We start from the raw sequence: 15,167 nt of genomic DNA on the forward strand, positions 1-15,167 counted from the left end.
GATATTAAACAAAACCGGCCCCAGGACCGACCCTTGGAGCACTCCACTTGAAACCGGCTGCCAACTAGACATGGAGCCATTGATCACTACCCGTTGAGCCCGACGATCTAGCCAGCTTTCTATCCACCTTACAGTCCATTCATCCAGCCCATACTTCTTTAACTTGGTGGCAAGAATACTGTGATAATACTGATAATAATATTATCATAAATAATAATGCTATGCATTTAGAGAAATACAAAAATAAGTGATTTTTTAAGGTCACATCTATGGTGCTTTTTACAAAAGAGAGATGGCCTTCTGAAATCCATAGAATTTAATTGGAATGAGCTGTCTACAAATCTAAATTTCACAATAGTTTTATATTAAAATGTCTCGGGTGGGATTGTGTGTGTGTGTGTGTGTGTGTGTATATATATATAGTGTGATGCTGGACATGTGTCCAGAACGAAACCCATGTTTTCTGTGAGGCACATGATGGCTAAAGGAGGGCAACATCCAACTTTCTGCCCCTTCCAGAAGCTCCAAGACAGAGCAGAAAGCACCTCCATTTGGAACATACTTGTCAGCCTCAGCAGCCATATCTTCTTGCTGTTGGTCTGCCAACAAACACTGACTGACACACTGTGGTGCTCCAGCTGATTTGGTTATCAGACTCCCCTCTTAAGTCGTACATGTACTTGCCTACAGTAGAAAGAGTTTGCAAGTATAGATATACCTTTCCAGGGGCATTCACAGGAATTTAAATTTCACCACTTTTGGAGGGACACCTGTGTCCCTGCTATGGCTGGGTTCAACTCCATTTATAATTATAATGTCTACAGATAATGTATATTTTTATCTCCCCCCAAAAAAATTAAAAGTAAAAAGATCAATTCTTACTCAGGCCCACAATTGTGAATATCCAAAATTAATCATTGTCCTTAAATAATAACCTCATTTAACCAAAGCACACATGAGTCTAACAGAATGCATTCGGCAGGCTGATATTGTACATATTGTTCGGGCTTAATTTTGATCTCAAACTGGTGTAAATCACATGTAATTCCAAAAAAGCAATGATGTTACATTGGTGTAAAACTAATACAAGTGGGAAGACCCAGAATCAGGACCTGGGTCTTTATTTCATACACTATGGAACTGCACAAATGATAATGGGATCAAATTATTATTAGAGCAGAATGAATTTACACAACTATTTCCCCTAAGTTAATTTATCAAAGACTCCACAAATATCAGGAACCCATACAAAAGATTGCTACTAAGAGCACTATTAGTAGCAACAAACTTAATACCATTTATAAAAGCCAAGTAATATCTGCTTGATGTTAGTGACTGGATTTATTGATATTTCTTCCTTCAAACAAATATGGTATAAAATGTTGGGTAAATGGCGCCAAATGCATTCTAGTGTAATTTCATTTTCTTTCTCCGAGGAAAATAGGTCCAAGTAGCTGTTCAATGAGCTAATGTGCATCCTTTAATAGCAATGATTAAATATATGTTATTAATAGTAAAATTAAGTGTTTATAATAAGTGTTGATAACTGAAATCAAGATGGAAACTTTACTTTTTGTCCTGATTAAGGAGCAGTGTAGTTGTGCTTCTCCTTCCTTGGCAAACTCTTTGTGACACTGGCAGAACAGGTGTCGGCTCGTTGCAAGGCCCTTAGGCCCCAACTGAACACTGACGAATGCATATCTGGAAACCAGTGTGGCTCACCAGGGTGTTAGTATTATTAAAACAGGCATTGGGTTTATAAAAACTTGTTAAGACTTTATGAAATGTTTGTAGGATGCTGCATGTATTAATCTCGATTAACATCTATACCCCGTGTTATAAGATTATGTTAAGTGTTTGCATTGTGTACCTCTGTAACTGTGTAACTCGCCAAACGGGAAAGAAGCATTAATTAATGTCAAGGTTGGCTTCCTACAGAAGGTGTTAGGTCCCTCATACAAGAAGGGTCGTTGAAATCAAATGAACCATTGTGAAACAGGAGAAATACTTTGCTGATTCCCCCACCCCCACCCCAAATCCAGGAAGAGAAGTGCATGTCAGTCAGGGATGGTGTAGATAATACTTGATCCTTCCATGAGTGCAGGGGACTGGACTAGATGACCTCTTGAGCTCCCTTCCAGTCCTATGATTCTATGATTCTGAAGACTCATCCCATCAGCTTGAACTCTGGGGGAAGGGAATAAAAATCTTTGACCAGAAGAAACTGGGTCTCTGTGCTGCTTAGACTTTGGGAGGACAAGATTTCTAGGAATAACCCAGCTGCTTAGCCTGAGTTAGCCCTAGAGAACTTAAAAGCTGCTGCAATATGCAAGCTCCATATCACCTTTTTGGAATCTATCACTGTAAATCACTGTGTTCACTTGCTTTAACCTTAAAAATAACTCATTTCTTTTTCTTAGTTAATAAATCGTTAGATAATTTATTATAGGATTGGCTACAAGTGTCTTTGATGTGGGATCTAAGGTACAATTGGCTTGGGGTAAATTACTAGTCCTTTGGGAGTGGGTGTAACCTGAATATTGTTGCGATTTTTGATTTAAGGGACCATCTGTCACAAAGGCAGACTTACCTGGTTGGCAAGAACGAGTGGAGTACCTAAGAGGACTGTCTGAGTCCATGGTTAGGCTGTTATAGTGCTTGAGGAGTTGATACCTGATCGGTGATATCCAAGTATAGAACTCACAACCAATTTGGGGTTTGAGCTCTGCTTCTTAACAGTCTGTCCAGAGTTTGGTACCCATGCTCCTGAGCCACTCTAGACAGCTTGACACCCTTGTTAGAAAGACACATTGGTAGCTAATTATTTTCCCCTCTGTAGTGGCTAAGATACATTGGCTGCTGCTCTGGGAGGGGAAGAAGAGTTGAGGATCTCCCTCTTCTCTGACCATCTCCACTAAATCCTCACCAAAATAAGGGGGGACTAGGCTCTACAGAGCTTGGTATCCACTCCACATGTGAATTCTGGAAGACTAAACAAGATAAGGGAAAAATTTTCTGTCCCAGTAACTCTCCTGTATGGCTACATAGAACAAGTCATCATTTTGCCCTAAATAGTAGCAATAACAGTTTTGATCAGACATTTACACATGGAAAAGAAAGATAAGAAACCAACATATTCTCAGTTATTAACATTGTAATAACTAGTAAATAATAAATCTAAGATAAGAGAGAACAATATTAATAATCTTTGTTTATAAATAGTTACAATCTTTGTTTCAAATCTCCTTGAAGATATAAAGTGGTGAAGGTAGCGATACCTATAGGTAAAGCTGCCCAATGCTTTCCACTATAATGTGCTCTTTTCAGTTGTTTGTAACTTTGACAAGCTGTTTGGTCTGAAATCTTCCATGCCAGGTATCTGCCTGAGACTGATATTTTGGAAAGTTTTTAGTTGTAATGGTTTGGTCATTTCTGTGAACAAGGAAAATAATTTAGTTTACCCATGTTTTTTTTTTTTTTTTTTTTTTTACCCCCCATCATACTACAAATGTATTGAGAAGATCTAGTGCACTCTTGCTTTGGCACAAGGGCTTGAAATTTTGCAAGGGTGTCACTATGGTGTAAGAATGTCCAGCTGTATCTGCCACCTCTTTTCCACTTCTCTCTGCCCCCTTTGGACTTGCTAGTCCCTGATGTACAATTACTCTCTTTTTTCCTTTGACACTCCCCCTCCCCCATTGCATATATACACCCATCTTAAGTCATGATCATGGTGGATGATGCTATATGCAGATAAATGGCAGAACTGGGGTCTGTGGTGGCTCAGTGCAGGCGAATGAAGCTGGTGAGAGGTGATGTGGTGAAGAACAGGAGGGTGGTGAACACAGGAGTCGGGTTCTGTAAATGTTCCTATCTGATCATTGTTTCTAGGATCAGTTCTTTTATAGTTTACTGATCTTGAGCCATTTGTATTGCCCCCCCCACGCGCAAGTGTTTATGAGACTGAATAAGTTATTAAACCATACTCAATAAGATGTAGGTGATATATAACTTATTTAATGACATTTTAATGTTTATCTTCATTAACTGTTAATTATCTAAAAGTCCAATAGCAGCACAATCTGAAAAGTTTGAGTCTCTTGGCTGGTTCCTCACCCAGCAAAGTTTGAGAGGATGATCAGGTTCCATACGATACTAACATCAAAAGCACATCCTCTTTCTCCATTCATCAGCAGCTACAATGATCAATGAACTCAAACAGCAAAAAATCTCATTTCAGCATCTTCATCATCTTTTTCTTTTTTTAGTTATATATTTTCTCCATTTTACTTTATTTAGCCCATTTAGCTCCTCTTGAATGTAGAAGCAGGAATTGCTAACAACAGTCTGTTAGAATTGGGGAGACAGAAGCACAGCCAAGGGATAAAACATAACATTAAATTAAATGTATGACTCTATTGAACAAATATTCTAATAACTAGATGACATCCACACCTTAAAATCAGGTCCTTCTAATAACTGCCTTGGTCATTTTGATTCTAGAAATCAACAATTCAATATTCTGATGACCTATGGCCTAACGAGCTTTTGATAAGACCCTGAGAGTTTAATATTTTTCCCATTTCAAAATTTGGATTATGGCTGGTCAAACATTTTCTGATGGAATACTTCTTTGTTGGAAAATGATATTTTGTCAAAATCAAAACTTTCAGGGGGAATGTGTAGATATTGAAATTTCATTTTTAAATAGAAAAAAACATTTTAATGAAGTTGAAATATTTTGACTATCAAACCATTTTGATTTTTTGTTTTGAAAATTTTTCATGTAATTTATTTTAAAAAAGCCAACAATGGAGTGGAACATTCCAGTTTCTCCACTCTGTCCATCCCAGTCTGTTATGCAGAAAAAAATAATTTTGTTGGCCTTCATTCTGAATCAGAATGAAAACAAAATTTCACAACTTGTAACTTTTCACAGAATAGAAATTCTGGTTCCTGCATAGCTCTAATTGGGACTACAAGCTTTCAGAATGTATAACTATATGACACTTGTTCTACTTCTAACAGTTCTAGAGAGGGAAGCCACTAAAATCAATTTGTAGTCAAGGTGTGTCTGAGAAGGGGAGAGTCATGATGGTGACCGTAATCATGCGATTCTTTGGTCAAATATTTCATGAACTACCTATGCTAGAAAAAACTACTGTGTTAATTGAATCCCCAGTTTCAGTGGAATGTAGCAATAGTTTCTGTCATTCATGTCTCATAGGATATTAATATTTAAAATATCATTGGCCTATAACTAGGGCTCACTATTCACTCTGCCAGAGCCACTGCTTTCAGTATGGTCCTCACTGAGCTTTGTAGAATTCTCTAGACTTCAGAGGACTTTGGATCAGGGCCTAGCTCACCAACTTTTTTCTCCCAGCAACACTAAGAATTTCAGATTCTCTGACAATATCAGCAGCTCTGGAAAAGTGTTTTATGTGGAATTAGACAGAGTTTAGTACTATAGCAAAAGAGATGCATATATGAAACCATTGGGGTACCAGAAGTAATAAAAGGATAGGAGGAAATACCTCTGGCATTCCCATAAGTAGGGTCAGCACTGTATTTATCCCAACAGAAACATTACCTTTCTAGGTTATCCTAAAAGTAAACATGTGTGATTGTTTATTGTGTTAGTGTCTGAAGGTTCTGAGGGGTTGATTTAAAAAAAAAAATCACGGTCAGTAAACCCCCCAAAGCCACTGTTGTCTGACAATATTAGTGAGTGATATGGAGTCATAGACTCCAGGTGTGGAGACCATTGTGATTATCTATTCTGACATCCTAGAGGATATATTTTAGAAAAAAAAATCCAATCTTGATTTAGAAATGATTAGTAAAGGAGAATCCACCATGACCATTGGTAAATTGTTCCAATGGTTAATTAACAATTTACACCTTATTTCCCATCTGAATTTGTCTAGTTTTAGCTTACAGCCTTTGGATCATGTTATAATTTTCATGTTATATATTCTATATCTGGTCCAACTTCTTAACTGTCAGGGAGGACTTAGACTTTTGGAGTGGTTGAGTTCTTTGTTGGGAGAAGAATGAGTAGATACAGGCTAAGAATATTCTTTTCTACAGTGTTTCCATTTGCGATAGGCATGTTCTTTCAATAATACAGCAAAAGCACCAGCAGTACTTGTCATGTGCAAATAGTTGCACTTTCAAGAAACATCTGTCAAAGTCACAGCTTTTTTTCAGAAGGTTGCTATACATACCATAAAGCCAAGGCCCTGTCAGCATTAGATACGTTTTCACCAACACTAGAGCAAACCCCTAACATAGACGTGCTGCACGAAATATACAGCTGGCTTAAAAGTCACACTAATGCAACTTACTTCAATAAGTTACCAGAGTAAGACTCACGAATGCATAAACATCACTTTACATCTCTGCAGGTCATCTACATTAGGAATTTGCACTGATCTAATTACACTGATGTAAATGTCTCTAATATAGACAGGGACCAAGTGTTACATTACATAGACTGAAGCACGGGGCACCTGCATTGGTAACAGAAAAGGAAACCATTGTAGTTTAATGACTCCTCTTCTGAAACACAAGGGCTCAAATCTTGGACCCACTTTGACTACTTTACAACACTTAATTGGCACAAAGTAATGATACCTTCAGGGACCCAATTAATTAGTTGTATGTCTACGCTGTAGCTGGGAACACAGAGGTAGATATGTGCTAGAAAGAGTAGTAACAGAGGTCTGAATGGAATCTGCAGGGGCAGCTCTGTTTTCTGCCGCTCCAAGCATGGCAGTCAGGCGGCCTTCAGCGGCGTTTCTGCGGGTGATCTGCCGATCCAGCACCTTCGGCTGAATTGCCACCAAAACCGTGGGACCGGCAGATAACCCGCAGAAACGCCGCCAAAGGTTGCCTGACTGCTGCCCTCATGGCGACTGGCATGCCGCCCCCTGCGGCTAGGCACTCCAGGCACACATTTGCTGCGCTGGTGCCTGGAGCTGCCCCTGGGAAGCTGTCACTTTATTACATATGGGGCGGTACAGCTGGGTACGGGGACACAGGCAATTCAGACCTCTGTTACTACTCTTTCTTTAGAAACTCCAATAGAGAGTATGATTCCATCATTATTACTGTACACCGCACTGAGTCCCAGAAGCGGCCAGCAGGTTCGGCTCCTAGGCGGGGACCACGGGGTTCTGCGCGCTGCCCCTGCACTGAGCACCAGCTCCGCAGCCCATGGGACCTGTGGGCGAGAGCAGCACATGGAGTCTCCTGGCCCCCCTGCATAGAATCTGCACCTGCTGGCTGCTTCTGGGGTCTATGCAGAGCAGTGCAAGGACAGGCAGGCAGCCTGCCTTAGCCCCTATGCTGTGCTGCTGACCAGGAGCCACCCGAAGTAAGCCTGCACCCCAACCCCAAGCCCCAACCCCCTGCCCCAGACCTGAACCCCCCCTTTCACCTCAAGCTTCTAATCCTTGACCCCAGCCCAGAGCCCACACACCCAGCCAAGATTCCGTACCCACTCCTGTATCCCAACCTCCTGCCCCAGTGCAGAGCCACCTCCCACACCCTGAATCCCTCATCCCCGGCCCCACCCCAGCCCTCATACCCACCTGCTCCCCAGTCCCCTGACTCAAGCCACACCTCCCTCCCACACTCTGAATCCCTCAGCCTCACCCCCCAGCCTGGAGCCCCCTCATGCACCCCAAACCCCTCATCCCCCCCGAGTCTGCACTCTCAGCCGGAGCCCTTACTCCTGCCTGCACCTAACCCCCTGCCCCATCCTGCACCCTGAACCCTGCATTTCTGGCCCCAACCTATAGCCTGCACCCCCAGTTAGAGCCTTTACCCCCTCCCACACGCCAACCCCCTACCCCAGCCCAGGGAAAGTAAGTGAGGGTGGGGGAGAACAAGCCACCGAGGGAGGGGGAATGTAATGAGCGGGGGGTAGGGCCATACTAGGTCAGACCAAAGGTCCATCCAGCCCAGTATCCTATCTGCTGACAGTGGCCAATGCCAGGTGCCCCAGAGGGAGTGAACCTAACAGGTGATGATCAAGTGAGCTCTCTCCTGCCACCCATTTCCACCCTCTGACAAACAGAGGCTAGGGACACCATTCCTTACCCATCCTAGCTAATAGCCATTAATGGACTTAACCTCTATGAATTTATCTAGTTCTCTTTTAAACCCTGTTATAGTTCTAGCCTTCACAACCTCCTCAGGCAAGGAGTACCACAGGTTGACTGTGCGCTGTGTGAAGAAGTTCCTTTTATTTGTTTTAAACCTGATGCCCATTAATTCCATTTGGTGGCACCTAGTTCTTATATTATGGGAACAAGTAAATAACATTTCCTTATTCACTTTCTCCACACCATTCATGATTTTATATACCTCTATCATATCTCCCCCCTTAGTCTCCTCTTTTCCAAACTGAAAATTCCTAGCCTCTTTAATCTCTCCTCATATGGGACCTGTTCCAAACCCCTAATCCTTTAGTTGCCCTTCTCTGAAGCTTTTCTAATGCCAGTATATCTTTTTTGAGATGAGGAGACCACATCTGTACGCAGTATTCAAGATGTGGGCGTACCATGGATTTAGATAAGGGCAATAAGATATTCTCTGTCTTATTCTCTATCCCTTTTTTAATGATTTCTAACATCCTGTTTGCTTTTTTGACTGCCGCTGCATACTGCGTGGACGTCTTCAGAGAACTATCTACGATGACTCCAAGATCTCTTTCCTGATTAGCCCCCTGTCAGGGCTAGGGTGTTCAGTTTTGTGCAACAGGAAAGTTGGCAACCCTACTCCTGAGCTCTGCATTCCTGCCTGCTCCCAGTTCCTGTCCTTCCATCCCAGACCCCTGTCTACTCCCAGTTTCTGCTGTGCTGCCCTATACCAGGCCTATGCACCTCTGCCTTACCCCTGACATGTCTCCAGTCTGACCCCTGGCCTGGCACCTGTCTCTGGCTCTGACCTTTGGCCTGGTATCTGATATTGTCTTGGATTTTGACCATCTGCTCTGATCATTAGGACTGACTGCCCATGCCCTGGGCATTGCACTGTCACTCAAACACAAAATTTGGAGCACTATTAATTTTGGTCAAAGACAAAACAAAATCATAATTTGCACATGCAACTCAGAATGTATAAAGACAATCCTATTTACAGTTATCATTTGAATGCATACATGATTGCATAAAGAAATACTTTATGTGCAGAAAATTGTGTATGCACACATAGAGGCAAGAACCTGGACTCTGGAATTTTGTCCCCTTCCGTCAGTATTCCCTATTATAGAGGTATCCAAACAGTGATGCTGGGACCACTGATGGTTTACAAAGGTGGTCCAATAAAACTTGACTTGTCACATGATGATGGTTTCTTCCTATTTCAGCTTTTGAAACACATTGAATACTTTCCTAGTGCTTTTTTTCCCATGGAAGTCAGAAGTTGCTATAGTTGTCAGTCTCATAATATCCTCATATCACTGGGAAGCAGTAGCAGCCTTAGCCGCTTTGTCAGCCAAGGCAGAAAATGTTTCCAGCACACAGCCCCTCCTCAACCTCCTCCCCACAAAAACAAACACCCCCCCCCCCAAAACCACAACAACTGAGACTGAAACAGCCAGCCAATCTGGAAGACAGAAAAGAACCCAAAAGCCGAGAAGGGCAGCGCATAGCATGATAGTGCCCCCTGGCAGTTGGTGCCCAGGGACACTTCTTGTTTGCCCTGATGAAAAGTCAGAAGGTCCAGTCAACCATCTTTATATTACAACATAGTCCACATTAAAAATAAAAGTTTGGATATCCCTGCCCTATCAAACATAGGCCATGAAAACAGAAAGCCTCTATGGACTAGCCTTGAATGAGTCTCCTGCTTTGTTGAAGAACACACACTATATACTTCTCATTTAAAATTTGCACAGTTCTTTTATGTGGCTAGAGTAAAGTAATTCCCACTGCCCATATTTTAATTGAGCAATCAAGCAGTACATGGTCAGCCAAACTTCATCAAGGAGCCAGTATGTGGTCATGTTCTTTTGAATATCTCTGAAGACTGTTAGACCATCCTGAAAGACAGACCATTAAGATAAAATTAAGATAGGCACACATAACATTTATAACAAGGAATAGAGCCCTAAGGATTTTTTATCATTGCAATCTGTATTGGGAACAATTTCACTCTCCATCAGCTTAGATAGTATAAATTATTTTTTGGCTGCTGCTGCTAAACACACTTTGGAGAGGATTTAAATATATAGATGCTATTATCTCCTTAATTTTTTTTTTTTTTGCTTTTTTATTATTCCTTGTTTTAAACATGGATATAAAATGCTTGTGAACCACTGATTTTGAGCACAACTCTTTCCCTAAAAAATTAAGACAATTTTATCTGACTCTGTTAAGTATAATAAGGAATTGAACACAGATTGTTCCTCATTCTCTTGACTAAATAATATGTAAAACTAGAACAGAGCATGTAACTTCATAATGTTCATAGTTATCTGTTTGAAGGGTTATAGCCTTTTGAAACATTTCTGTAGAACATCTATAAAATTGTAGGGCCAAGTTTGCCCTTCGATCCCTATATGCAATGTTCTTAGACTTTCTATCATTTTACTTGCTAGAACTTCTCTTTTTATCTTGTAATTATTTGCTAATCTCTCAACACCTTATTCTTTCACCACGTACATATACTTTCAATTTCCACCCCTCCCCACAAAACAAAATACACTGTATTTAAAAAAACATCAACAATGGGATAGGTCCAGGGCTATACTATATAGATATTTAAAGTGTTAGATCCTGATTCAGCATTCATATTCAGTGAAGTGCTTAAGTTCCTTTGACTCCATTGAGCCTTAAGGACATGCTTAAAGCACATGGGCAAATGCTTTGCTGAATTAGGTGAGGACTCACATTAAGCATCTCTGAAACCTCTAGCAAAAGCAGGCTTGTTACACAGAGAAGAGGATAGTCTGAAACACAACAATACCTTCCAGGCTTCCTTTTTATGACACAGAGAAGCACAATAAGACTAAGACCATACAAAAAAAGATTTGTATGTCACCTTTAAAAGTGTAAAAACTCTGTCCTTTTCAAACATCTGCAGCTCCTAGTGCTTTGGATAGTCACTTTATAAGTTGAAATAAATAAATAAAATAAATAGATAGAAACCCATAGCCTCAAAAAAGCTATTGTTGAGATAACTGGAACGAATATGTCTGTTTGAGTCAATGAAATGTAGTCATGAGTCACAAGTCACCTCTCTGCAGACTGATTTTCTCCATCTCTCACAGCTCACAGAAACTGAGACAGATTTAACATTTGTATTTCGCATTTTTTTAAAAATACCAAGAAAACTCCTCTCATGACACAGTTCCCAAGTCAATGCTCCAATTTCACTGAATTGTGGTGTTGCAGTTGCAATTTAAGATCCTTTACTGAAAGGAGAATCAAATAACACAATGCACACTTACTGGAGGAAAGACTGATTTCATTGCATGAAATTGTTATTGTAATAGTGACAGGACACATGATAGCTAATAGCTTAAAAAATATAACAAATAGTTGATTAAAAGATTAATGGAAAAATTTACCTTCTGGGAAATGTGATGAATCTGTAAAACTAGATAACATTGAAGTACTCTGACTGTGACATTTAGTTTTAATTTTTGTTTACTTTTTGTTAATTTCAAATATCTAATGGGTTTAATGGAATATACACCAAAGCTATGTCATAGAATATATCTCATTCCTACACTTTCAGGCATGTGCTTAAGTAATAGGTAAGAGTAAGTCCTCTATACGCAATGGGACTTCTTACAGCAGTTACCAATACACTAGCAAGAAGTATGTGTAGGACAGAGGCCATAGATTTCTTTTTATCACTAGAAACACAATTATATTATATATTTTTTATTTGACATCACAAAAATGAAGCAGTACTTTGTAGTATTTTATAACTGACAAGTGCAGATATATGGATATTTGAAAATGATTTGTTGGTCTGCCGTTGGAAAAAAAAATCAGAGAATGAAGGACGCGGATAGGCGGGGATACAAATGTACAAATACAGGACCATTATGATATTCATTACATTAAGCCCCACTGACAGTGTATAGGAGTCACATTTATGCTCACTTTGAAATTGTACTGCCAGGAGTAATGTAAAGAGGCCTTGGTGTAAATGAGAATCAGACCCAAAAGAGTTTATTCTATATTTTATTTACAAATTATTTTTGTTGAAACGTTAGACATTTAGAGCAGTGGGAGATGAACATGATTATCAGTTTTTGATCATCTTTAGCTCATTTTATACTAGCATGGATTATTTTGTTCAATGATCTTTGCAATGAAAGAGAACCATTTCAACTGTGCAGTGCTTCGCACAATGGAGTCCTAGCCCACGACTTGGTTTCTGGGGTTTTAAAATAATACAAAAGACAACCAACAAGGTGGGTTGTTTGTTTTTTAGAATTTTCTTTTCACTAGATATTTAAAAGGGCTGGTGACTTATCAGATAGGGTTATGTTCATGATAATAAGATGTACTTTCTACAGCATAGATCCCACCTGTCACCATTTAACATGACATGTCAGTATGTCAAACACTGGAGACAACTTCAGTCTCAGCTTATATTTCTACCTATTGCAGTTTTTGTGTGGAGCTTTTCAAATACAGAATTATTCAGACTGGAGTATTATCATGTCTACCTTTTTTTTAAATAGCTAATATTTTCATTTAGTAAAACAAAGTGGTCAAAATTGTTCAAAACAGTTTAGTCTTATTCTGAACAGAGAGTGTTTGTAAAGGAAGTAAACCTGTTTAGCTAAAACAAATGAATTTTATATAGGTATTGTAATTAATTTTATATATTTATATATCTGCCAACTGAGTAATCTGTTAGGTGTATGTGTATATGTATACACCTAACAGATTACTCAGTTGGCAGATCCTCATTCTCTTCAGAGAGAAGGTTCAGATGTGACTTGATCACAGTTTAGATGTACTTACATGTGAGAAATATTTCTGATAATAGAGGACTCATTAATGTAGAGCACAAACAGAACAAGATCCAATGTTAGAAACTGAAGCTAGACAAATTCAGACTAGCGGGGGGAGGGAAGGCTCACATTTTTAACAGTGAGGTTAGGTAACCATTGGAACAACTTATCTAGGGATACTGTGTACTCTCCATCACTTGAAGTCTTTAAATCAAGACTGGATGGGTTTCTAAAAGGTACGCTCTAGCTCAGCCAGAAGCTACGGGCTTGAGCAGGAATCACTTGGTGATGTTCTATGTTCTCTGTTATGCAAGAGGTCAGACTACAAGATCATAATGGTCCCTTTTGGCCTTGAAACCTATGAAATTATGAATTTATGAACTGTCATCTGACTTAATATAACTATTTAAAGATGATAGGCCCAAATGCTTCCATCACTTTTGAAGAATAATTTGATTCAACTCTCATTGATTCCATTGGTAGTGGTGCGGTTGTTTCAAAGAGAAAAATTTGTCCTAAATGTTACCTCAGACAAAATCTTATCCTTTGCCTCTTTACTTCTTTGTTATTTTTATAACATTTATTTCCATATACAATATACCATGTACAATATCTTTGTAATAGCAATGCTTTAATTTAAGGTAAGATAAGGATGTTCATGTGATCAATAGGGTACGGCATTGTATTCTGTAGCTTCTTTAGAACTCATTCTATGAAAGCGCAGCATGTTAGATAATACAAAGGAGGAAAGATTATTTTTAAAATACATTTAGGACTTGCTGTTCTCAAGGTTTCTGGCAAGTCATTTAGGTTTCAAATTGTCCAATTGTGTGCAGCTGAAAAAGAACCTCATTGCCAAAGGATAATAAATAAAATAATAATAATAATTAGCATTTATATAGTGTTTTACATCTACAAACATTAACTAATTAATAGATAGAACAGGCCTGATGTCAGTGCTGATAACACTGCTCTACAGCCAAAATGCTTCTGAAATAAATGTAGTCAAACTTTACTAATTCTGGGTCACTGAGAATGAAAATGATGCTTAAAATTGTTGATTGGCTCTAGTTTTCAAGATATGCTATTGGGTCAGTATATACGACCCTTGACTTGGCAATGGTGGAGGATAAGTGGGTTATAAAGGGAAGGGATCTCAATTTAAACCAGAAATGACCAAAATACATCTTTGACTGGAAATATGAATAAATCTATGACTGGGTTTGGACAGTACTTACTTTTTAGGCAAAACAATGAATGATGCAATCTGAAGCTGGTATTGCGTCATGCATGATATGAATTGCATCATGTTATTCCTAGAAGTCATGGATGATGCAGTCATAATGAACCTTACATCACTCTGCTGAACAAATTGCCCTATATCAGCTCTAGAAATCGTACAGTGTCGTGCTCTCTTATTTGTCAGTGTTTGATTTGTCAGCAAAATTACAATACCTACATTTCTGTTTAGCCAAAGTGAGCAGAGATGCCTCGTACTTGTGTGAACAGTAACTTCTGCTATGTTTGTGGTGAAGTGACTTTTGCATCACAAAAAGTATAACCACTATGGTTAAGAAAGCCTATCACCTTTATTTTGGCTGCAAAATTGGAGATCAGAACAAGCGGTGTGGGCTCCACACACATGCTGCAACACTTGTGCAACAAATCTTGCCAGTGGTTGAACAGGAAAAGGAAATCTAGGCCTTTTGCAGTGCCAATGATTTGGAGGGAGCCAACAAATCATACCAGCAATTGTTACTTCTGCATGGTGCCTCCAGTTGGGAAAGATGTGTCAAAGAAGAAAAAGTGGACTGTGCATTATCCAAACATTCCATCAGCTATATGCCCAGTACCCCACGGAGAAGGACTGCCGGTTCCTGATGCACCAGAGTCATTCTCACTCGAGTCAGACGAGGAAGAGGATGAAACTTCTGGTCCTGAACCATCAATGTCACAGGACCCACATTTTCTCCCATCCTCCTCCTCTGAACCACACCTCATAATACAAGGTGAACTGAATGACTTTGTCAGGGATTTGGAACTACCCAAGAGTAAGGCCGAGCTGTTGGGCTCCAGACTACAGCAGTGGAATCTCCTGGCAGGTGATGTTAGGGTTTCCATGTTCCGTGACCGTCAAAAGGATCTTGTCCCATTCTTCTTCATGGAAGGTGATCTT

The sequence above is a fragment of the Malaclemys terrapin genome, chromosome 5 (genome assembly GCF_027887155.1).
Source record: "Malaclemys terrapin pileata isolate rMalTer1 chromosome 5, rMalTer1.hap1, whole genome shotgun sequence".
NCBI lineage: Eukaryota > Metazoa > Chordata > Testudines > Emydidae > Malaclemys > Malaclemys terrapin.